This window comes from Salvelinus sp. IW2-2015, linkage group LG33 (genome assembly GCF_002910315.2).
Source record: "Salvelinus sp. IW2-2015 linkage group LG33, ASM291031v2, whole genome shotgun sequence".
NCBI classification, from domain to species: domain Eukaryota; kingdom Metazoa; phylum Chordata; class Actinopteri; order Salmoniformes; family Salmonidae; genus Salvelinus; species Salvelinus sp. IW2-2015.
Genome location: NC_036872.1, coordinates 18,937,676 through 18,961,705, shown reverse-complemented (window position 1 = coordinate 18,961,705; position 24,030 = coordinate 18,937,676). Strand labels below are relative to the sequence as shown.

Genomic DNA, 24,030 nt, shown 5'->3' with positions numbered 1-24,030 from the left:
CCATTTCCCTTTGACTGAGTCTAAATTAATTTCCTACATCTCCATTTCTATCAACAATTAAGGAAATAACACAGGCTTCATTTATACTAGCATATAGGCGTTTATTCATTCACAAGTGTATGTGATCTAAAAACACACAATGAGATTGATCTCAAACAAAAAATGAAAGTTTAAATTGCATAGGCTATATAGATCATACATTTAAAATACAATGGAGCAAGTAACACACCTGACATGGGCTAGAATACACTTTATTTGAGAACGGCGCTCTTTTAAGATACACGACGTTACTCTCTCGTTCTGTGTTTCTCATCCACATCTTGGACCACCTTAAAAGATGGTCCCTCCCTCGGCATTGGCGCTCCGCAGCCTCCGATTGGCGAGGGCCTCATGGATGGAATTGGTTGCAGAAATGCAAAACTTGTTGCTGGTTCCCTGAATGCGTTGATCTCACACAGCGCCAAGCGCCAGACAAGAGTGTGATCTATCTCTGAATCGCTCCAAGCTGGAATAGACCACATCAGAATCGGGAGCAAAAGGAGTGCGTTATAGCCTACAGAGTGAGAGAGTGAGGGAAACAGCCGATAGAGGTTCCGCGCCTTCTGCGCGCTTGGAGGGCATATGACCAGGACCGGTTGGACTATGCTGTCAAGCCGCTCTGTGATGGTGGAGTGCGGGTAGTGAGTGCTGGAGGCTCCGGGACACGGTGGTGCAAAAGCGGCTCTCCAGATAGCCATCATGACTGGGCTGGATTTTCCCTCCGGACTTGTAGAATTGCTTATAGTTCAGTAATAAGACATTTCACACAGAACTGTGGGAAATGTTTTCTTTTGATTGCAAAACAACGACCAATTAGAATTGTGCAGGTTGCCGGTGGATTTCTATAGAATGGGATCTTGAAAGGACACTCCAAACTGTGCGTCCTGGGACATTTGACAACGAACTGGAATAATGAAGTGGACGAAGAAGATAGTTGTGTATTTATTTCAGTTTTCATAAGCCTTGTGATCTCTGTCATCATAAATCAAAGAAGGGTTTTTTGTCAAGTTTGTAAAGAAGAAATTTGCTTAGAAAACTTTGGAATATGATATTATATCAAAGTCACATTGCAAGCGAAAAATATKTTGTATCATTTGTAAATTAAAGGAATAAACCAGACGCCTATAGAAATAGACGGAAACGAGCAAGGACAGACTATATTTGCTTGCTTCGYTGTCCTCTCCGGTTTATTTTCGCCACAACACTTTAGGGACAAGTTGGATATTGGAAAAAACTATGAAAACTTATTGGGTGAGTTATTTAAGATCCATTGGCTACGTTTTAAATCAGAACTTTTAAGATATCAAAATATATATTGAGGCATTCTCTTCTATTTTCGTTTTTGTCCTCTTTTTTTGTGTGGAGATTCACAGAAAAACAGACTAAAGCTAGACTGCCTATGCCAGGCGAGCTGGCTGTCATGCAGGATTGATATCGGGAAGTATGTTTGGGCTGGAGCAGTTTGGTTCTCAGATTAATAGCATAAACCCTAGCCAGTCAGAGAGAAACATAAACCAGCCAAGACTGAACATGAGCTCCCATTACAAAAGCCCCGGCTTTCATACCGGAGGCCCGCCGGGAGCCGCGGAGCCGGGCATGGGCCCTTTGAACGAGCCTCCGATGCTCGGGCTCAATATGAACATGAATGGGGAGCAGTACGGTGGCTTTCACCCGCGGGGCCACTCGGACATGCATGCAGGCAGCGGACTCCAGCAGCAACAGCAGCAGCAAGGACCCATGCATGGATTTTTCAACAACCAGCAACCTCATCAAGGCCATCCCCACGGCCACCAGTCTCACCCTCACCAACACCACCCTCATTTCAATGGGAACTTTGGAGGCCCAGACCCAGCATCATCCTGTCTGCATGGTGGCAGATTGATGGGCTACAACAACAGTGGCATGGGGCCTCAGCAGGGCTTTGGAGAGGGGTTTGACCCCATCGCTGAGGGCCAAGCAGGGGACGGCTTCTCCCAGCAGCAGCAGCAGCAGCAGCAGCAGCAGCAGCAGAGATCTGGTAACATGTCTGAGTTCCAGCACAACGGCCCCCCTAATGGCAACCACGCTGTCCCTGCCCCCTGTCTACCCCTGGACCAGTCACCTAACCGGGCAGCATCCTTCCATGGTCTGCCCTCCTCTTCCTCCTCAGATACCCATGGTCTGGAGCCTCGACGGATGCCCAATCAGGGTGCTGTGGAGGGATTAGAGTATAATTTCCCCAGCGAACCCCCAACTGGACATTTTGAAGTACCTGTATTTTCCCCCTCAGAATCAGAGTCTCAGCTTCCCCACTTTGGGACAGGAAGGCCGGTGGCCGGTGGCAGTTTCCCTGGAAACCCTGCCATGGCTCGGACACCGGGTATGCAGGGCATCTCCAAAGGGCACCAGCAGCCACCCCCACAGCCCCAGCAGCCTCAGCCTCCCCCACAGCACGGAGTTCTTTTTGGAGCGCTTTGCATGGCCGTAAGATTCCCGTGGGGATGGAGCTGGGGGTCAGTGCTAGACACCCTCTCATGCAGCAGCAGGCTGGTTTGATAGCGCGACAGAACTCATGCCCCCTGGCCTCCCCCGGCCTCCCCAGTCTGAGCCGGGCTCCATTAACCCCAACATGCTGGACGGTGGCGTCATGATGCCTGTCCAACACAACCAGTTTGAATATCCTATTCACGACTGGAATAGGGGCCTGCACCCCTATGGGCCCCATGTTTAATATGCAACAGCCGGCTCCCCTCCTCCCGCCCAACAGCCTCCGAATCAGAGGCTGCAACATTTTGACTCTCCTTATATGAACATGGCTAAAAGGCCAAGATTTGAGTCCCTAACGCACACGGAGGGGAAAATTGTGGCACGTGGGGTAGTGGCATGCACAATGTGCAGGGAATGGAGAACCACCTCTCTCCTCTGCCTACCCTGCCTTCCTGGTGAGTTCACCCACCTGTAACAAGACGGTTTCCCCCCGGGTCCACTCCAGCACGCTGGGCCTGAGCAGCAGTCTCTGCAGCAGCGGCAGAATGCGGCCTGATGATCAAGCAGATGGCCTCTCGGAACAGCAGCAAGAGATGAGGCAGCCCAGCCTGCAGCAGCTGGGTACCATGGCGACGTACCTCCAGGCCCCATGGTTCATGGAGCCCAGTGGGGAGCATGCCTCAGCCCAACTTTGACAGGGAGAATGGGAGCAGGATGCCCAACTTTGAGGGTCAGAGCCCTCATATAACTCAGGAGAACTGGTTCCCCGGTTCTCACCCACCAGGAGAGATCATGTCGGCGGCGTATGGGGGTAACGGGTGGGGAGGCTGTAGCCCACGACATGGGGCTGCAGCAGAACGGAGTCGGTATGATGTTCAGCCGGGCATGAATGGGATGGGCATGCAGGAGCCAATGAGGATACCTGGAGATGGACACGTACAGGCTCTCCCACTCTCCTGGTATGCACCCCCCGTTTGGCAACAACATGGGCAATCTCTCCCAGATGCAGTCCCCCGGAGCCGGGGTAGGAACCCCAACGCACCATCAGAGAGGCGGCCGACTGACTTCCCTGCCGGGCCTCCCATGGGATCTCAATCAACGTTTCCTTATGGAGGGGTTAACCGTCAGGGGGCACCACATAGCAATCCCAGGGGTGAACACCTCACCAGGGAGCTACCCTCCACAGTCTGAGTTCCCCCAGGCCAGCGATCCTCTGTCAGTAAACTTGGGGCACTCTCCTGGGGAACTTTAGCAAACCAGTACTAAAGACAATGTTTTTGGACAGAGCTGCCTGGCGGCCCTTTCCACGGCCTGCCAGACATGATAGCTAGCCTAGGGGCCCAACCTAAACGTAACATTCAACAAGAAGAACAAAATGAGGGCAAGCGGAAACTGGAGTCAACGGAGCAGGACATAATAGCAGCACAGTTAACGGGACGGCAGTGCTGGTCCTGAGTATTTTCAGAGTGGCACTTCCCAGAACAGCCAGATGCCTGGCAACGGGAATAGCAACATTAAGCCTGCAGGTCAAAACCAGACGCTGCAGGGGAAGCCAGTGCCCTCTCCCCAAATTACAACATGGACGCTACCCCATGCAGTGAGGGGAAAGCAGCAACAGGGAATGGGAGAGGGAGAGGGAGGAGAAAAAGGGACAGCGGGCATGTGAGCCCTGGGATCTTTTTTTCCTCTGACAGCGGAAACCCTGTTGTAAGTCCAGGCCAGCAACCCCTTCAGCTGGCGTGGGAGAGGGGTGGGGGTACGCCCCATGAGAAACCCCTCCACCCCCTCCTGGGGAAAGGGAGGTGACCTTATGCTGGGGGACCAGGCAGACCTGATGTCTTCTCTGGACAGTGGCATTCAGAGTGTCACCAAGTCTAACAGTAACTCACCGCGCATAGATTTTCCTGATGATGTCAGTGCCCACTACGGCAACGAGGATGAGGTGTCCTCTAGCTCAGATGCAGGAGGTGCTCCTGCCTCCAAGCCAACCGCAGCCCGCACATCACCGGTTCACCCAAGCTGCAAGGGGGGAACAGGGCCTGATGAATGGGCAGAAGCCCCTGGGCATGCAGGACATCACCAATCACACTACCTCGACACCCGACAGCTATGGACTGAGTGCTGGTGTGGGGACAGGTGGCAATGGAGTCGGTCACCCGGCACACCTGGGAATGGAGCAGGTACGCACTCCATCCAGCACCTCTGGCCAGGATGACAATCCACCCTCTGGAGATACTGCAGGCCCAGATCCAGCTGCAGCGCCAGCAGCTTCAGCATCTCAGAGGACCAGCCCCTGGCATGAAGAATGGCAAGAAGAGTGGTGACTTTCTCTCACAAGAACGGAGACAATGAGCTGGCGAGCTGCAGCCCGGATGCTGGGAAGGGCTCAATGGGCACTATTGACCTTGACACTCTGATGGCAGAGCAGCACGCCACCTGGTACGTGCCCAGTGACAAGCCCTGATGGATGGGCCAGAAGACGACAAGGCCATGGCACCTGGGAAAAAAACAAGAGCCAGAATAACAGCAAAGAAGGTAATTGAATATGCTCTATGGTTATATTTCCCACTTTGTTTTTACTATCTGATTAGTACTGTCTATTTGCTGTATTTCACACGCACACACACACACACACACACACACACACACACACACACCACACACACACACCACACACACACAACACAACACACACACACACACTCACACACTCACACACATCCTTCTAAGGCTGTCACTCAACATATCAGCACATATAGCCCAATGTTGTTTTGCATCCCCGATGAGCAGAAAATGATATGAATGTAGACTAAAATAAGTCAGGACTTCCTTTGTGCGTGTAGCCTATGTCTGCAGTTATTTGAAACATAGCTGTTCTGTGGAAACAGGTAGATCAGGTATATTGAGTTTATATGTAGGCTAGAAAAATACATAAATAATTTATTAATGTTTTTCTGTGTGCCTATAGGCCTACACAGGGGTATTGGACCACAGGCTAATTAACTATTCGAAATTAAATAGCACTAATCAGGAAACATTTAAAACGATTTATTGTGGTTCTAATAAACATTAATTATCATTTGGTGCGTGTTATGGATTATTCTATTGTTAGGGACTTCAAAGGAACAGCGCGAGAAAAGTAAACATTTCCTGTGGTTCTTTACTGGGTTTTCAGGGTGAACAACTAACACTGAGAAGATGAAAGGTTTCTGAGATGACGTTTTCACAGCGGGGTTTCCCCTCCATACATATCTGGTTGTTTTTCTTATTACTATGGGATAATAAACGGGATTGGAGAAAGTGGATTGATTTTAGATTGCCTACTATTGGAAAGGCAGCATTGTCAGGATATATGAAGAAGAGTGATATTACTATAAACAAGAGTAGCTAATCTTTAAGCTTTTTATTTCGAACTTTTTATTCTCCTAAATGTGATGTGGTCCTCGAGAACAGATTTTCATTGAACATGATAATATGATACTAATAGAAAATAATAATATAATAATATGGTGTCATTCACTTTTTCTAATGTTTATAAAACTTTTGGTTTTATTGTAGGACTATTTGCCAACCACTTTTCGCCAACATGGTTCAGGAAAAAATGGGTTGGTCATGAGACAAATGCTTATTTTTTCACTACAATAGTAAATTCTAGGATTCTAGTAGCCTATGCCACGAAACTGTTGTAGCCTTTAATTGTAAGTGCTTGTTGAAATTGGTATAGTGTGATTAGACCGTAAGCGGTTTGAAATCCTGTCAATCAAGTTTGACATTAACGACACAAATAATGTTCTCCTGTTTTTGGATTACCGGTCATACATAAGGCATCTGGTTTGTTTTATTCATCTAACAGGAAATGAAATAACATGGATTTAAAATAATATAATTACTATTATTATTATTAAGACCATATTATTATCCTATTATTGTTTTATATTAGGACTGTGCTATAGCTACAACAGGGACTTGGATAATAAAAAAAAAGCACGTTTTTTTCTCTTCAGTTTAATCCAGTGCTGAAGTTACTTTTTATTGACTGCTCCTCCACAATCAAAACCTACTTCAAATAAATATTTAAATTATGAATTCAATATTGCTGAAATATGTCGTATTTTATGTCGCAATATTTTTCTGTGGAATTGTAATCTCTTTTGTCTCTCGATATTTTTTTCTGAGGCCACTCTTTTTTTCTATAGACATTTGAAAATCTATAGCAATAATGAAATGGTAAGTCAGTCAGTGCTGCAAAAGGCGGTAGGTCGCAGTGAGACGTTATTAAATCGCTACCGCCAGAGACGAGACACAAAACTCCTTTTCTCTTGTGAATAGGTAGCCCCCAGCGCGTATTCACTATCCCTTTGTTCTGGCTAACTGCGGGAGCTGAGAGGAGAGGGGGGCGCAGGGCACGGAGTCTGGAGTCATAGCGCATTGTTTAGGAGGCAGAGCAGTCAACCAGACCAGGAAGACACATTCTCGCCTTGTCCAGTTCATTTTTTCAAGATCCACATGTCTTAGCAAGGCGCACGTATTCTTCAGAAAATGCACAGCAACAGCCACTCGATTTTGTTAAATATTTTCTCTCCGTCTCTCCTATCTCCGCACATTTTTTCCTTCCTCAATTCAGCTCCTTGCAAGCACAAAACCCATGCTGCTCGACTCGATCGATAGCTAGTTAGCACAAATCACGGATCTTGACAGTTTCTCATTTGAGTGCTGCAGACGGCAAAGATGAAAAAGGGTTGAGGTGTGTTACTGGATTTTGTGATTGAATTGGATGTTTTTCAAGAGACGCGCAAATCCTATGCATTCAACGAAACGCTACGTTTCAGATAAAGATAAATAGGGCCTTATGGTTTTAGTTGCACATATTCAGTAGGCTAGTAAATATTCCCCTATAGGCACAATCGATGAACAGTTATATTCTCTTGGAAAATGCTAAAGACCAGGATTCTGAAAGTTATTTTGGAAGATTTCATAGAACACACGTGTCAAACTTATTCCGTGTAGGGCCGAGTGTTTGCGGGTTTTCGCTCCACCCTTGTACATGATTGACAAATTAAGGTCACTAAATCGTAAGGAATTCCCCTCACCTGGTTGTCTAGGTCTTAATTGAAAGGGAAAAAAAAACCAAAAACCCGCAGACACTCGACCCTTTGTGGAATGAGTTTGTCGACCCTGTCATAGAAATTTGAACTTGAGCTCCGTAGAAGTGAAAGAAAATATATTGATGAATGTAGGAATATGTCAGTATTTTTTAAGTTGTGGAATCTATTTGTTTGTTATTGATGTATTGTTGCAAGTCCACCAGCTGGTTAACAGGTGAAACTAATAGTCATTGCTTGAGCCTAAGAGTTACAGTGACAGTTTAACAAAGAATTTTTTTCTTTCGAATTGCTTGTTAGTTATCAAGGTTCTCAGTACAGTTCACAAGATAACTTATAGTTATCCTATATATTAGTAGTAGATAATAATAATAATGTTATAATGCTAATGATAGCTGGTCTACAATTTTAAAAATAACACGTTTTTTTCACACAATTTCATCATGGTTCCTTTCTAATATTCCTGCATGATGTGGCTAACCAATAAAAACGTTTTAAGATCACACATTTCGCTTGAATACACAGCACATTTTGCCAAACACACAAATGGTCTGATCATATGTTTTTTTTGTATTGAAGTTACGTTTCTTTCTGCATTTGCTAATTTCTCCATGTCCCCTTGGGTTGTGCACCACTAAAACCAATTTAGTTTAATATTGTGGCAACCCGCTCTCTTGGTATCTGTCTTCATGCCCTGACCTATCCCCCATCACAGTGTCCTGAAGCTGGGGAGCTGGGGGGGGGGGGGCTGCATAGGTTCTGACATCCTGGGAACAGCTTTAATAGTGGGAGTCCTGAGTGATTGTGTTACTTGGGCGCTTTATAGACTGAATTCAGTGTTTTTACAGGAAGTTGAGTTTAACTGCCCAATTGAGACAGGTGGGTTATGGGCCTSTGTTTATTTGGGGAGGGGGATGGTTGCAGTGACATTTGGCAATAGGCCTCCCTGTGTCTATAGCAGGGGTATGGGTGGTAGTGGCATGGGGAGGAAAGGACCTGTGGTGTTTGGGGCTCTGTGACTATAGGGGAGGTCTCAGCCAGTGCAGGAGTTGGGATCACAGAACAGACTGTATTCTCATATATATTGTTAATGGAGATAGTGGGTGATGTTTTCAGGCCAGAACGTGGTGCCAGAAGAGCCTCATAGGTATATGGAATTTGATAATATTGTTGCATTAAACAATACTGTTAAAGACAAATATGAGATTGAGCATAGATAATGAGGAAGTCCAGCTTTCCTGTTTGGGAGTGTGTTGTGTTGTATTTTCTGTGTTGATGTCTGTTTACCCTGTGTGTCTTAGCTCTCCCTGTATGAGTTCCCACTGTGGTTGTTTAGAGACTGATATGTCTGTCAGTAACTTCCCCCATTGGACCAGTCCGTTGCTTATTCTGTCTGTGTGATAAGCTACCATTCAGCCAAAGCTATTCACTAAGACATAGTAATGTCTATTGTAGGCATGAGGCCCATATACTGTATGGCCTCCATATGCCAGTGGGTGTATATGTGAATGAAGGACCATGTTTGCGTTTTCAGCAAAATGATGAGAATGCATTTCCCCCTCCTTTTTCATTTCCTTTTCTCTATCTCGACTTCTTGTACCCTCTTCGTCTCTCCTTTTCTGCTCCTTATATTATAGCCAGGACCTGACGGTTTGTTTTGAAAGACGTGCACACTCTTGATAACAAGCAACTTGTCGCCCTAGGAAATGATTCAGTTGGTTTTATTTTTTTAGAGTTTTTGCTTCCGTTTTGACCACACAGTGAAAGTTATTTACGGTGTGTGTTATCACTTTGTACATACTGTGCTAGGATCTGTCCTCTGGATTAATATGGTGTCTCATGCAACAGAGTGACTGTTCTAGTGGTGGTGGAGTGAATATTAGTTAGAGCATGCGCTGGCTTGCTGTTGGCATGTGTAGGAGAGCAATGGGTAGAGAGGGGACTTTTCATGCTTAGACACCCTGATTAGGAGGCAATTTAATCCATTGCAACAGGCATATTGACATGCCACCTAAAGAGACCTAGAAAGAAAGGAGAATATTCCTATAAGACCACCCCACCTCCCCACCTCTCTTAGTTTATTAAAATCATACTTATCGTATTGACATTTCATTCCAGCGACAACTCATAAATCACATGAGTAATTTTTATTTCCCTTTTTTCCTTTCTTAAAGCAGAAAATAGATGTGATTGACATTTGGTTGAATGAAGAGAAAACAGCTTGGGGCGGTCCATGTTCCAGATCCCTCCTTGCAAGGCGTTGCGTATTGACTTGCTTAACAACACACACCCAGGCAGCATAGTGTTCTCTGCACTCTCCCATACTGCAGTAATAATAATCATTATCATAATCATAGCAATTAGCCCTGGTAATATTGTTCTCAAAAGTGCCAATTCATCCTCTGGCACCTTCTGTGAGTTAACTTGGTTATTGACAGATACAGAGAGGCTTGTGAGGATACAGAAGGCAAGTGAGGTGTGTGTGTCTGTCTTTTGTGAGGAACATATTATATCTATAGCCGCAAACGGCGCAAAAGTGCACACTTTCAGAAATTTGAAGTTGGACCTTTCCAGATTTTTATGCATTTATTTTCTTATGTCTCTTCACAAAGTAATTTCTGTCTCCCTTTGTGAATTGATCCCTAGGGTTGAAGGAATATCACACAATTCCTACACTATCAGCATGAATCAGTGGGCATTAGGACTGCTTTCACCATGTACGTGTGTTTGTTCTTCCTTACCCCCCATCGACAGTTTCCGGGGCTAAGACAGTTTCCGGGGCTAAGACAGTTTCCGGGGCTAAGACAGTTTCCGGGGCTAAGACAGTTTCCGGGGCTAAGACAGTTTCCGGGGCTAAGACAAATATGAGACACATGCAAATGGCTCTAGCAGCTGGAGGGACCAGAGGTGTATGTGTGTGTGATGAAGACATGGAAACTCGATAGTGTGGGTTTATCAGCTGTAGACATCATGTTTGATTTATGCAGACTTGGTCACAGGCTTGTGGTTTCAGACCTTTGCTCAGGTGTCTTGTATGCTGGAATAGACTCTCTGACTTGTAGTGAAATGGAAATAGTTGCTGGTAGTCACACCTCTCTCAGTTCCAGCTCTGAGAATTCATCACAGTATGATAAAATTAACTGACAAGTTATGTCAGGGTTCATCACAACTTATTTTAGCTTTGCATCAGTTTGGCCTGCTTTACGTCAGTTTGGCCTACTTGAAGTACAACCCCTGCTAGTATGTAGTACATCCACAGTAGACCCCAATACATTTGTAATTATCAGTACTACTGGTGAACTGCTAGCACGTATAACACCGGCCCAGCTGAGTGCAGCAGTAGCAGAGTTAAGCTGTGGAGAAGTGTGTAGTCTCCTGTCTTATAGATATTGCAGCTCATAACAGGACATTACATGGTTTCTGCTTGTAGTTTTGATTGTGTAAAATCTAGTTTGAATATTTTGTTTCTTCTAGATGTTACTGTGTATGTGTGTATCCACTGAATGCTGAGGCCTTTGCAGTACATTTACCACCAGTGACAGTCAAAGGAGGCGTGTTAAAAAACGTCTTTGTGACTGATGTAGAGAGGAAAGGATGAACAAAGGTTCCATGCCTTTTGCTAGCTGGATTTCTGACTCTTCAAAATAGCAGTGTTTTGTTTTCCCTGGGGAAGAGTGCTGAAATAAAATCAAACTTGTCTGTGTGGGTGGGTGTGAATATTCCCCTTGGAATGGAAGGCTGAGTTTGTCTGGGAGATGCAGGGTGGGGGGGTGGGCACCGGAGGCTCCGGTTGGCTGGATGTATGTGACACGTTTCCTAATGTCCAGGGTCTTAATAAGCCAGTGCCCAGAGGGACTGGAAAAAACAAGGCATCTACTATTCCTGTAGAAAAGGATATATATTTTTATATGTAGCTACCAACAATCCCTGTAGAGATGATTTTAACATAGTTTGTGAGAAATGCAAGTTGTCTTTATCAATTAAATAGACTATAATCCTTAACACTCCCTCTGTTCAGCAGAGGTGTACCATGCTAAAGCTACTAGGCTGTGTGTGTGTGTGTGTGTGTGTGTGTGTGTGGTGTGTGGTTGTGTGTGTGTGTGTGTGTGTGTGTGTGTGTGTGTGTGTGTGTGTGTGTGTGTGTGTGTGTGTGTGTGTGTGTGTGTGTGTGTGGGTGTGTGTGTTGTGTGTGTGTGGTGTGTGTGTGTGTGTGTGTGTGTGTGTGTGTGTGTGGTGTGTGTGTGTGTGTGTGTGTGTGTGTGTGTGTGGTGTGCGTGTGTGTGCGTGTGTGTGTGTTGTCATACCGCCAGCAGCAGTTATGTTATTTGGCATACAGGTAGTCGTCAGATTTCTTAATTTGTATTGACAAATTGACAAATGAGTTATGACACCAGAGCTGTTTCTCTTGGGAGAGAAGAGGAGAGACTGATCGAGTACTAGCGAAAGCGAGAGAGATGGAAAGAAGTTTCTCTTTTTTTCTGGGAACATCTTAGGTTTCGACTTGCGAGGTCGAGCAAGACGGTAATGGCTGTCGTTTGCCTCGCTGTACAGAGAGAAAGAAAGAAAATAAGTCTTACATTTTCTCCACAGTTCCATATTCTGGACTTTCCTTATTTATTTATTTCAGGGCAGTTTAGATACTCGGATGTTAGAAACAATGGTTTGGATTTTTTAAACAGCACATTTGAGTCTTTTCAACAGTGGAACTGTCATCACTAAAGCTTAATACTGTCATTATACCACATAGCAATATCACCTTCAACTCAATAATTATAATTATATTTTATTTACAGTTTTAACATTGTGTTTTTTCAACTTTTTGTTGTTATCTTGGAAATGGAAAAGGATTGATTATATTTGACATAAAAAATTATAATTGTGCAACCAGTGCTAATTATTTTTAAGACATTACATGTACATTTCCAAGTAAATCTTTATTTTCTTCAATCAAGGGTCAATTTATTAATTAATAACAGGATAATTATTATTTCAGTCAATTATATTCAGTCATTTGATTTCAAGTGTTAAACAATTTCTATCACAATAACATGAAAGTGTAAGATTCCTTGAATTGACCACCTAGCTTCCCAGACTGAGGACTAGCTGAAATAGTGATTGTATGTTAAGGGTTGTGGCTGAGCAAGTCAGCCCCCTAAACCCATTCCGATCCCCCTCCTCTCCTAGCGTCTCCCTAGCAGATGCTCCTAATCCCTACATTTCCACTGTTTTCATGAGTGGTTGGGGTTTCCAAATGGGCCAAAAATACATAAACAGAGTGTGTAGTGACGGGCTGAAACAAAATAGAGAGCGAGACGTAGATCAATATGTCACCTACTTGGATGACATGGATGACAGGTCCTGGACATGGTTTTGATTTATGCAGGAGGTACTAAATCACTTCCCGTGTTCCCTTTTGTGTCTAGTTTCCTAAGCGCGTCTTGCAACCTGAGGGGGAGGTGTGTGTGTACGAGGGGATGGCTGAAGGGAGAGAGTTTACTAGAGAAGGGGTGAGGAGGAGCGACCGGGCCAAGGCCTGCCTGCCTGGGCAAGTTTTTTTCCTTCTTGTTGCAGGCCAGGGAACAGAGAGGAAATTCAAACCAAAATAACCCCTGTGCCCTCGCTTGAAAAATGTGCCCCCTCCATATCCACCCTTCTCTGAGGGGAAAGGTCAACCTGTGGCAGTGGGGTTGAGTGGGGGTCGGAGAAGGCCTCCCATGCCATACTCCCCCACCCCAACAACCAACCCCCCAGGCCAACATCAGATACCTGGGTCATACCTCCAGTACTTCCCGTATTCCTCACACAGGGATTCTTGTAGCCCCTCACCAAGCTAGTTGAAAGCAGATAACTTAATGATTTTGTATATATATATTTTGGTGATTGGGATTTAATGTGAAGCCTTATTGCTCTGCTGGTCGGTCTGCTTAGTGCAGTAGAGAGGCGCCAGATCACAGGTCCTGCTCTTAGGTACCATGAACCTTCAGGAAAAGTGTTAAAGACCTAAATGACTAACCTTTAAAGTATGCTCTATGATAACAGAAATGTTACATCATTTTTCTGTGTTCTTTACCATCACTGAAAAAACAGACTTTGTATCTGTGCATTGTGACGTGTGCATTGTGACGTGTGCATTGTGACGTGTGCATTGTGACGTGTGCATTGTGACGTGTGCATTGTGACGTGTGCATTGTGACGTGTGCATTGTGACGTGTGCATTGTGACGTGTGCATTGTGACGTGTGCATTGTGACGTGTGCATTGTGACGTGTGCATTGTGACGTGTGCATTGTGACGTGTGCATTGTGACGTGTGCATTGTGACGTGTRCATTGTGACGTGTGCATTGTGACGTGTGCATTGTGCTCCCGAACTTAGAATCTTCTCTAATGTCCTTAGTGTTCGTTTTTAATCATAGAGATCCTATTAAATTAAATGTGTATTCTAATTTCTAATTCTATGGTTGTTATGCTAAAGGAATCTGATCTGAATTCACTCACTGTCACAGGAGCAGAGGCCTCGAGGTGTTTTTATCAGAGAGCGGCGAAGGCTGATTGGGCTGGTTGTGTTCGGTGAGGGTAAGGTCGAGTCCCGGGGAGCACAGGGTTAAAGGTGAAGTGTCGTCATAGAAGTATAGCTTGGGATAGAATGGACCTCGGAAATCAATGTGACGGCTCTGTGAAATTCTCTGGCTCCGAAAGAGAGACTAGCGAACACCAAGACACACATATACATAGTCTTATTTAGCATATACTTTGTTTCTAATGCACACACCTGCACAAGGACTTGGTACACAATGTGCATTTAGCTATCATAACACTTCACTTATGTTGTAAACTGCATTTACAACATAATAATTACCATTAGCTTCATCAGTTTACATTAATTGTTTAATAAAATGTTTAGGTTGACAATTATAGTTAGATTGTGAGAATATGACATTTATTGTCGTTCAATAAGGATTCCTTCCCAGTGTTGTTTACAGACTTAGAGAACTGATGGCATGACATGCACTAGATTCAGGCCGTCAGCTTCCGACATATTGGTGTCAGCCAGACAGAGAAACCGAAACAGAGCAGTGTGCTGTGCTGTGTGTGTTCTCTTCACAGCACGCTAGTGGAACGCGTTGTTCATCTGTGTATATCGTCACGAGCTGTGTCTGTTTGTCTGTGTGACGGCTCTATAAGCCTACGTGGAGGAGTCACACTGTAAATAACACACTTTTAGAAAGAGGAGAGGAATAGAGGTGGATTAAAAAACGGAGCGTTTGAATTGCCATGGTTATCTTTTTCGACTTGTAATATGGTTAGGGATATTTAACTGTGTTTGTGGTTCAGCTTAGTTGGTTGTGATATTATTGTTTTCTTCTTTATTGGGTATTCGCCCTGTGTGATGCTAAGCACTCGTTCTCTGAGATTAATAGCCTATCACTGAGATATTACTGTGGATATGAACAGTACGCTGCATGGCAAAATAATGCGAGTCATTGAACAGCCTTAACAAGGTTTTATTGAAAAAAGATTCCACAGCTTGTAAAATGTCACGGTGATTTGGGATTTAGGCCTGTGTGATGTAGAATTTCACACTGCCGTTTCCACTTTTGAACAAATATGGTGCCGTGGATAATGCTTAACATTTAAGTGTAGCGTGTAGATTTTCCACCAAAATTCCATCTCTCTCGGCTCCCAGGGTATTACCTAGAAATATCCACAGATACACTACGATTGACTGGCTTACTCCTTAAATGGAGAGCTTTGTATTTTTTTATTAAGAAAATGTTTTTCTGCTTGTAATAATACAATTTGAGAGGTACAGTGTTTTGATTATAAAAACATATATTTTTTTAAACTAGGAAACTGGTGGCAATCACTACATTGTAAATTATTGTTTATGTGAAAGTATTTTTTAGGGAACCAATATCATTGGTAATGCTAATGTTTTTATTTTGATAAATAAAGTAACGTGGTCACATGAGCTCACGTCTGAGCATGGCTCTGGGACAGTGGGAGTGGATGCTTTTGACTGTGTGTTTACAGTCCTTGTCCTTGCATGTATGAGGCTGGGGGCCATGTCTGTCTGTTTTGGGACCATGCAGACTGTGTGTGTGTGCATGCATGTGTGTGGAGCGACAGCTGAGGGCTGGTGTGGATATGGCAGCAGTGGCGGTGGTTGGCGGTGTATTTTGTGGCTGTGTTGTCAGATTGCTGTGTGTCAGCAGAGAGCCAGGGGAACGCTTGGCTGCCTATTCAGGCCGGTGTGGACCCTGCTGTGCCCAGCTACCATGGGCTGTCGGCGGGTGCTAGAGGGCACAGTGCTGGGGATGGGAGTGGGGGGTAGGAGGAAGCACTTGGAGAGGGGGTTGTGGTCCAGGCTCACTGAGTGTGGGTGTCAGCCATGCAGAGGTGTATGGCAGGGCCCTCTGGCAAACGCTGGCCCTTGCCACAATCACCACTAATCCCCATACCTCCCTCTCCCCACTGCCTTCCTCTCTCCCCCACAGTCGCTCCACTCAGTCTCCGGAGTCCCTGGTTGATTTGTGGGGAGGAGGAGGGAGAGAGATGCGGGAGCGGCGGGAGCTTGGCTGCGTGACCTTTTACCAAATCCCTCCGCTTTTCCATTCCAGTGGTCGCGGCCCAGACAGGCTGGGGGGCAGTGCTGCCTCACTACCTCCCTGCCTTCCCGGCCCTAGCCTGTCCACCCTGCCTCCTTCACTCTCTGTCCTGACCTGGCCTTGTTTCTCTGGCTGCGTGTTGTTAACACCGTGTCATAGTTGCTCCAGGGAAGTAAAGGAAGGGAGAAATCTATACAGAGAGAGTGAGAAAAACAAAAAAGCATTTGGGAAGAGAGAGAAGAGATAAAAAGGAAAGTGTGACACAGAGACTGTTTTGAGGTCAGAGTATTTTTTCTCTTCTTCTCTCTCTCTGTTCAGTCAYTTTGTTGAGTAGTGAGGTGGGCAGATCAGAGTAGTGATGGTGTGATGTACAGGCCCTGTGCCTAGAGCAGAGTGTGTATCATAGTCTCTCGTCTCTGACGCCTGTACCTCAGCATGTCTGAGCTATTTAGAGCTTGTCTGTCTCTGCGGCTACGCTCCCACTCAAAGCAGTAGTAACAACCTGGGGCTGAGGAACATAGCAGAACAGTGTTTTGAGTGCTAAGGACAGATGGGAATAGCCTGATTGATTTTTACAGCAGGTATCCACCTTGTTCACGCACTCTTTTTTTAGAATGCTTAGAGCATGCTTGGAGGCAGACCCCAAACGCATGATGCAATGCTGCAGTCACCAATAGGGCTTACTGAAACCAGCGATAGTAAGAGCCTGACAACCTCTCTCTCCCGTCATCTCTACCTCTAACTCCTCGCCCTTCTCTCCTTCCTGCCCCTACTACTCTCTCAGAATGCTGCGGGTCTATATCATGGCAGATGACGTGTGACGCCGTGCTTTTGCGTATAATTTAGCCTAGCACTTTCTGTCCTCGTCAATCTTCCTCTCGCAAATGTTTTCTTACACGACGCAAGCGATTTGACTCGGAGGATGGGTTATGCATCTCAACCGGCAGCGTTCCCCATGTCCCTCTAGAACTGCACGGCTGATTTTTATACAACCTTCGATAAACCTATATATGGATTTTCTGGAAGCTTGGTTCCATTTAATATGCGTTTGACACCTTGGTGACGTGGGGTCGATACTGCAGCAGGGTCATTATACCAGTAAATTAGGTCATGCAGAGTTAAAGGTCAGCCTCCTCACAGCCCTCTGACCTCATGACCAGAGGTTAGGGAGGAGTGCTCCCCATTTGCACGGGTGACCGGGACTGAATGTGTGTGTGTGTGTGTGTGTGTGTGTGTGTGTGTGTGTGGGTGTTTGTGTGGTCCCTCAACCAAGAAGGTGGGGAATGGGTTAGAGCATTGTCGTTTCCCTACTGGCAGGAATGGGGGTGGAGAGGGAGAAAGGAAGGGTTTGTCTGAGGTCATTTACTGACAGATTTTGAGTTGAGAGAATAGGGATCTATTTAGAATAATGATTTTAGATCATTCTAGTTGTTGAACTTGACTAAGATGTTATTTTGGTGTGTGAGAAGAAGTAATCCCTTAATGTTCTCAGTGCTGGCCATCTACATTAACCCTCTCCTCTCTCTGTGTTTGTTTTGTGCAGAGCTCCCAAGCTGTCAAGGTAAGGCTGGATAGTGGGGGGCCCCGGGCCGGAGGGGGCAATGGGGGGAGCAACCTGAGTGCCTGTCCCCACTGCACAGATGAGCTGGGGACAGTAAGCGGCGAGGGGGCCGCGTCTCCTCCTGTCGCTCCCTGCACTCCGACATCTTCGCAACGCTTTGACTTCGTGCGCCTGCCCTGCACCTGAACACATCAGGGAGCCCCAGGAGATCGGAGTGGAAGATCAGAAGAGAAGAGAGCGGGGGGGGGGGGGGGGGGGGGGGGGGGGGGGGTGAGGAGTCAGAGGCAGATGATAATGAAGACGACATCAATGATGAGGATGACATAAAGGTATTGATGATGAGGATGACGTAAAAGTATTGATGATGACGTAAAGGCATTGCTGATGAGGATGATGTAAAGGTATTGATGATGAGGCGTCTGCATTGGCTCTCGCCTGTTCAGGGAGAGAAGGACATATACGCACTCATACACACACATGAACACATACACACTCATGCTCACACACACTCACACACACTCTTGGGCACAAACACATACACACTCACTCATGCATCGCTGGACTATACAGCTTGGGTTCTATTCAGTGGTGCCCACATCTGGAAAACCTCAAATCATCCTTTTAGTTTTTGTTGTTTTTTGAAGAAAACAGGAGAAATGTCAATGGAGGAAAGGAAAAAACTAAAACTGAAAAAACAGAAAGACAAAATGTCCTTGGCTGTATTGGGATAGCAGTGTTGAGTCTCTGCTCTGTTACATTCTTTAGACATGAAAGTTGTCTCTTAGTATTTGGGAGCTCTGTGATTAAAACCCCATCCTCACCAGCTGTACCCTGTACCTGTACTCAGTGACCTCCTAGCCGTGGTTCTCTCTGTGGGTTGGAGGTGGTACCACCCACCATGCCTACCCCCAGCCTAGTGTATAGATCACTGAGCCTGGGCTTGGGTATGGCCTCAAGCAGAGCCACCCTGACCCATACTCACCCGTTGAGGGACTCTGGTCGTCTTTGTCAGCCAGAGTTTGGAGGATATGTGTGTGAACCAGCAATTCCTCCCTCCCATGGCTCTCAGGGGTACAGGGAGAGGAGAGCAGCCCTCTCACCAGGACCTCTCCCTCAGGCCTGGAAGCCCATTGTCACCCAGAGACACAGGAACCTGATGAGATTTTGACCTTTTGAGCCACTGTACCTCACAACCTCAGCAGGCCATCCTCCTGGTCCAATATAACCGGCCTGGACCCTGAAACAGGGGGAGGAAGAGTGGGATGGAGATGGAGAGAGAAATAGTTTATTTTTGGTGTGGGTATCTGCAAAAATGGATTCCTGAATACAAATTCCTCTCTTCTATTTCCTCTTCTATTTAGCTTGGGCTCCAACACAGTTATACAATACAGCCAATGTAAACTGTAGGGGAGATCAAGGAACCATTTAATAAGGGAATTGAAAARGGAATATTGGTATTGCACATGTAAAATAAGAGAACATTTGCTGTGTGTTAGGCAATCTTGTAACCTTTAAATAAAGCTTCTGTTGAATTAGAATTTCTGAAACAATAGATGGAGGCCTGCATCTTACGAGCTGTTTCTTTTTTGTTTTCTTTTTTTAATAATATGTAAAGTGCAGTCGTCTGTTTTCCTGCATATTGTATATATCTGTATATGTTTTATTGAGTAACTAAATAACAATAAATATGAYGTTAATGGTGAATTTTATGATTGCTTGTTTTTATTAATGTTGTGCCCTTATATGTGTCTGTCATAATGACAAAGTCGCAATTTATGAATGAAAATAACATTTAATACTGTATAATAATAGAATAATGGAAATATTGCTATTCTCTGAAGATATCTCATATATATATATCACAGAAATATTCATTGTGACAAGTTTGTCTGGGGAGGTTGTGGACTCTGTAGTCTAAAGCAGCAGCATAAAACAACACAAAGTAAACTGGCATGAAGATATTATATACTAGTATATAATAGTCTTCCTCTCTCTTCTCAGCATTTTTTATAGGCCTACCTCATTGCCTGTCTCGCCTTGTTCTTTTTCTTCTCTGCCCCATCCCCTCTGCCTCAACCCCCCCCCGCCCCCCCCCAGCTCACTCTCCTCACCTGCTCTTATGGTCATCTACATGGAAGGTTTAATGGTAATCAATAGCATCCCCAGTGTGCCAGCCTTAGGTGGACGACCGTCAATGCTGTCTAACAAGGGCTAGTGATCAGCCAGCATCCCGCCATCGTCCTGCCCTGGGAGACCCACATGCAACACGCACGACGCACGCACGCACGCACGGCACGCACGCGCGAACGCACGCACGTCACGCACGCACGCAACACATTCACACACACACACACACAACACACACACACACACACAACACACACACACACACACAACACACACACACACACACACACACACCACACACACGCACACACCATCACACACTGTATCGGTCTTAACACTTCTGTACACTGGAAGAATGCCACACATGACACAAACCCACTGCCTGCATACAGCCTAAAAAATATGTACTGTGAATTTTGCTCGAATGTATACACACACACACACCCACAGCCACGCACGCAACGCACAAGCACGCACCAACACACACACCCACACAACCATACACACACACACCACACACACACACACACACACACCACCAACACACACACACATAGATGTGATGTGGAGATATTGATCAGTGTTTGGGGGAGACTGACATTTAATGCATTCATGTGTTATTGTGCATGCGTCCTATGTATTATTTTTAGCAGTGTCAATCCACATACACATTCAGACCATTTCACTTTTTCCACATTACTTTACAGCCTTATTCTATAATGGATGAAATAAAATAATTCCCTCATCAATCTACACACAATACCCCATAAATGTTGCTAATTTATTAAACATAAAAAACAGAAATACCTTATTTACAGACCCTTTGCTATGACACTCAAAATTGAGCTCAGGTGCATCCTGTTTCCATTGATCATCCTTGAGATGTTTCTACAACTTGATTGGAGTCCACCTGTGGTAAATTCAATTGATTGGACATGATTTGGAAAGGCACACAACTGTCTATATAAAAGTCCCACAGTTGACAGTGCATGTCAGAGCAAAAACCAAGCCATGAGGCCGAAGGAATTGTCCCTAGAGCTCCAAAACGGGATTGTGTTGAGGCACAGATCTGGGGAAGGGTACCAAAACATTTCTGCAGCACTGAAAGTCCCCAAGAACACAGTGGCCTCCATCATTCTTAAATGGGAGAAGTTTGGAACCACCGAGACTCTTGCTAGAGCTGGCCGCCCGACCAAACTGAGCAATCGGGGGAGAGGGACCTTGATCAGGGAGGTGACCAAGAACCTGATGGACACTCTGACAGAGCTCCAGAGTTCCTCTGTGGAGATGGGAGAACCTTCCAGAAGGACAACCATCTCTTCAGCACTCCAACAATCAGGCCTTTATGGTAGAGTGGCCAGATGGAAGCCACTCAGTAAAAGGCACATCACAGCCCGTTTGGAGTTTGCCAAAAGGCAGCTAAAGGACTCTCAGACCATGAGAAACAAGATTCTCTAGTCTGATGAAACCAAGATTGGCCTGAATGCCAAGCGTCACGTCTGGAGGAAATCTGGCACCATCCCTACGGTGAAGCATGGTGGTGGCAGCATCATGCTGTGGGGATGTTTTTCAGCGGCTGGGACTGGGAGACTCGTAAGGATGGGGGAAAGATGAACGGAGCAAGCTACAGAGAGATCCTAGATGAAAACCTGCTACAGAGCGCTCAGGACCTCAGACTGGGATGAAGGTTCACCTTCCAACAGTACAACGATCCTAAGCACACAGCCAAGACAACGCAGGAGTGGCTTTGGAACAAGTCTCTGAATGTCCTTGAGTGTCCCAGCCAGAGCCCGGACATGAACCCGATCAAACATCTCTGTTATTTCCTTAAATAAGACATTTGCAAAAAAAATCTAAAACTGTTTTTGCTTCTTCATTATGGGGTATTGTGTGTAGATTGATGAGGATTTAAAAAAAAAAAAAAGGAAAAAGTGAAAGGCTCTAGATACTTTCCGAATGCACTGTAGCGTGTCCCAATACAGCCCAAGGCTTACTTAAACTTCTTTTGGTATTTTTTGGACTAGTGTAAAATAGGGGACAACTCAACCTTGAGCGTCTTTAGAGTTGTGTGTCTTTAAGACGAGGATCGTGTGTCTTTAAGACGAGGATCGTGTGTCTTTAAGACGAGGATCGCCGTCAGCTCTTGATGATACTGGTTTGGCTAGTTATTTGGCAGTATTGTTGACGTCTGACGCTTGATATGTCCAACCCTATTCGTCAGGTTTGGGTGATGCTTACTGAATACACAGCATTTCAAGCTTCTCTGTTGACTAATCCTTGAACAATGCTTTTGTGCTTTCTGTTGCTTCATACCAAGATGCAGGACTTTCTCTGTCATTTTTGTCTGTGTGTGCCAGCCAGCAGACCTGTTTCAGACCTGTCTCACTTACTGTACCGTCTGGTCTGGTTTTACCTGTCTTACCTTACTGTACCTGTCTGTCTGGTTTACTCTCTCACTTACTGTACCTGTGTCTGTTGCGGTTTACCTGTCTTACCTTACTGTACTGTCTGTTGGTTTACTGTTCACCTACTGTACCTGTGTCTGTCTGGTTTTACTTGTCTCTCCTTACTCTACCTGACTGTCTGGTTTACCTGTCTCTCCTTACTGTACCTGTCTGTCTGGTTTATCTGTCTGTCTGTCTAGTTTACTTTGTCTTCCTTACTGTACCTGTCTGTCTGTCTGGTTTAGCTGTCTCTCACTGCACCTGTCTGTCTGTTTACTTGTCTCTCTTACGTATGTCTGTCGGTTTACTGTCTCTCCTTACTGTACCTGTCTGTCTGTTTGGTTTACTTGTCTCTCCTTACTGTACCTGTCTGACTGTCTGGTTTACTTGTCTCTCCTGACTGAACCTGTTGTCTGGTTTACCTGTCTCTCCTTCATGTACTGTACTGTCTGGTTTTTACCTGTCTCTCCTTACTGTACCTGTCTGATGTCTGGTTTACCTGTCTTCCTTACTGTACTGTCTGACTGTCTGGTGTACCTGTTCACCTTACTGTAACTGTCTGTCTGGTTTACTTGTATCTCCTTACTGGTACCTGTCTGTCTGGTTTACCTGTCTCTCCTTGCTGTACCTGTGTCTGGTTTACTTGTCTCTCCTTACTGTACCTGTCTGACTGTTGGTTTACTTGTCTTCCTCTGACTGTACTGTCTGACTGTCTGGTTTACTTGTCTCTCCTGACTGTACCTGTCTGTCTGGTTTACCTGTCTCTTTTACTGTACCTGTCTGTCTGTCTGGTTTACCTGTCTCTCCTGACTGTACCTGTCTGTCTGTCTGTCTCTGTCTGTCTGTCTGGTTTACTTGTCTCTCCTGACTGAACCTGTCGTGTTGGTTGTTACCTGTTCTCTTACTGTACCTGTCTGACTGTCTGGTTTACCTGTCTCTCCTTACTGTGACTGTCTGTCTGGTTTACCTGTCTCACCTTACAGTACCTGTCTGTCTGGTTTACCTGTCTCTCCTGTCCTTGGGTGGCAATATAGGAGAAGGTCACTGCCCAGGCCGTCCCTCCAGGAGAAGACAAGATGAAGATAGGCAGAAACTGCTTCTCCAGTAGAAATCCCGATCACACTTGTAGTCGATATCATGGCAACGTTGGCTAGCTAAGCTCATGCTCAGAAACACGTCATCGGGTCTCGCGCCGAACTGTGCATGTGCAGGCCGTCAAATCAAAGGCAGTCCTTCGATAAAGTTGTTTTTTGACAAAAATGAAAATGTGTCATTTTGCGACTTTCACAAGGTTGGTGTAATAACATGTTCAGCTACTTTCAGACATTGTCTCCATTCTAGGTTGTGCATTTAGATTTAGAGAAAATGAACAACTAATGAATCATTTTTCACTTCTCTCATTGACTTCTCAAACCCCAAACCCCGACCTGGTCTGCTTGGTCTGTTTTGCAAGCATTCCCGGAAGTCTTGCAATGTTGCACCTTTGGATTTAGAAACTCTGTGGTCTATCGTTGTGATGGCCCCCAAATGCCAAGGTTAATATTACGACACATTTCATGGCTCCACTCAGATGAAAGTAAGATCTCATGAATTTAAACACAAACTGCAATACATTACATGTAACCAGCTGATGAGGGAAACACAGCAGCCTAGAACAAGCCTCATGTCTCAATGACGTTAGCCCT

The 24,030-nt window shown here is 45.3% G+C and overlaps 1 pseudogene; it reads left to right on the top strand.

Moving 5' to 3' along the window:
• Positions 1–248: 248 nt before the first annotated feature.
• LOC111957837 (transcriptional activator MN1-like) lies at positions 249–15,416 on the top strand (annotated as a pseudogene).
• Positions 15,417–24,030: the final 8,614 nt, after the last annotated feature.